This window comes from Pteropus vampyrus, unplaced genomic scaffold (genome assembly GCF_000151845.1).
Source record: "Pteropus vampyrus isolate Shadow unplaced genomic scaffold, Pvam_2.0 Scaffold386, whole genome shotgun sequence".
NCBI lineage: Eukaryota > Metazoa > Chordata > Mammalia > Chiroptera > Pteropodidae > Pteropus > Pteropus vampyrus.
Window position 1 is genome coordinate 81930 of NW_011889167.1, and position 2218 is coordinate 84147.

Sequence of the window (2218 nt, forward strand, 5' to 3'; positions counted from 1 at the left end):
CTCGGAGCGATGACCAGGAGGTCCCGGGTGGGAGGGGCCTGGGCACGGGCTGCGTTCCCAGCCCAACCGGAGGGTCCCGGCGGCAGCCCTCCCCAAGGTCACTGCTGCTCCCCCCTCCTCCTCATAAGAACTGCAGGGGGCTGCAGCTGGCCACTGGGCTCCCCGCACCCTGTCTAAGGCGATGTGGCCCCTTTAAACGCCCTTCAGTCTCCAGCCACGCCACCCTGACCGAGTCGGATCCCAGCTGATCTCGGAAGCTAAGCAGGGTGGGGCCTGGTTAGTACTTGGATGGGAGACCACCCAGGAAGACCAGGTGCTGTAGGCGTAAAAAATAATTTAAAAAAATAATAATAAGGCATTCTAAGCTGACAAGATCCTTGCAATCTGTGAGGTCGACCAAGGGTTGCCTCGTCTAAAAAAAAATAAAAATAAAAAAATTTTAAAAATTAAAATAAAGAAATAAATAAACTCCCTTCAGTGGCCCCATTTGAGAATGACCTACGTAAAAGAAAAAAATCCTAGTGAAACAGGAGGTCAGGCTTCACCCGGGGAAGTCACAGGAGGAACCGTGACTCGAAGGGACACCCGGCTCCAGCCACGCTACTCTCTGCCACCTGGGCATCCAGTCTCACAGTGCGGGAATATCACATTTTTCAAGACGAGTCAGAAACATCAATTTCTTATGTGACTTCTCCAGTTTTTACGTATTGGCAGAAATAGTTCTGAAACACTCCTCGGGCCGAACAAAACACACGTGAAGGTCGGGCTCAGTGCAAGGGACATCGGTTTGGGTCCGAAACAGACGACGGTACCTCGTCCTTAGCCAAAGAAAATGGGCTTCTCACGGCGATGCATAATCACAAGAAAGGTAGGAGTTCTCGCCTACATGGCTCTTTCTTCCACAATTAATCCAAAAACAAGAACTCTCCCTCCCTCCTTTGAAATCTCAGAGCGAAACAGAGAAACATCCAGAACTCGAAAGTCACAGGAACCCTAATATCTGGGGCTGTTCGAATGTATGAATCTCATCAAGTCATTTAATTTTGGTATGGCTCACTTCATTTGTCTGCAAAATCAGGATAAATACTTCTTTCCTACCATCTTCACAGAGGCATTCGACTAAAGAATGAAATGATGCGCATATGTGAGAGCTTCGGGGACGAAAGCGCTGTTTACGTCACCAGAGTTCGGAAGAAAATCCTCGGGGGCTCGCCAAAGCTTCTGTGACAGGAAGGTAACTGAGTCGGTGCCTCAGGCCAGCGAGGCCTTGGCGGGCAACTCGGAGAGGCTGCTGGTTCTCAGCCCTGGAGGTGCCCAGCAGGAAACCCACTGCCCACCCCCAGGGAGCCCAGAGTGGCTAGTCCTGCTCGGCACTTAGAAGCTCTTCAGGTGGCTCTCATTCTGCCAAGCCTAGAACAGCTCCTCCGAGGGCGTTCAGATGTGCCAGATGGACACCAGCAGCAGCACGCGTGCGTGTAACGGGTGTAGGTGTCAACAACCACCTGTGCGAATGCGCCATTGCTCACAGCTCGCATTTATGCACGTACACAAGGACACACACACACACACACACACACACACACACACACACACCCAACTCTGTCCTTACCCACCGTGGGGTGAAAGGACAAGACGTATCATCACAGTGAAAGCCGGATTCCTGGGCGCTTAGCGAGTGCACTACGCTGTCTGCACAGGTCGCCCTGACTGACACCTCCGGAGCTGGGTGTGACCACGACCCATCTCTGTGGAAAAGAGCAGTCACAGAGAGGCTAAAATGACCTGGCCAAGGTCACACACGCAGCAGTCAGCGGACGTGCAGCCAGGACCGATGACAGCCAGCACATTCGAGCACCAGGGGGCCAGGCACTGTAGGGTTTGCGAGATGCCAAAAATGGGGCCTGTGCCCTCAAGGATTTTACGATCTGACAGGGGAAGTGTGACTCACACTGAAATTCGTAGGCTGAATTGGGAAAAGTGTACATTGTCCCTAGAGTCACGAAGAGGTCACCAAGAAGGTCGGCAGCCAACGGCCCTGCAGAGCCAGTGCCTGAAACCTACAGGGAAATGATGCGCCCAGACACCAAAAGGAGGGCGTGACGAGGCCCCCAGCGGAGGAACCCGGTCAAGGACGGAGTGCACTTACGTACTTGCCAGATTCAATCCTGCGATATCCCCAACCGCTCGCCCAGCAGCATCGCACTGGACGCCCACGCCG

The 2218-nt window shown here is 53.3% G+C and overlaps 1 pseudogene; it reads left to right on the forward strand.

The window, feature by feature from the left end:
• Positions 1–206: 206 nt before the first annotated feature.
• Positions 207–325, forward strand: LOC111731580 (annotated as a pseudogene).
• Positions 326–2218: the final 1893 nt, after the last annotated feature.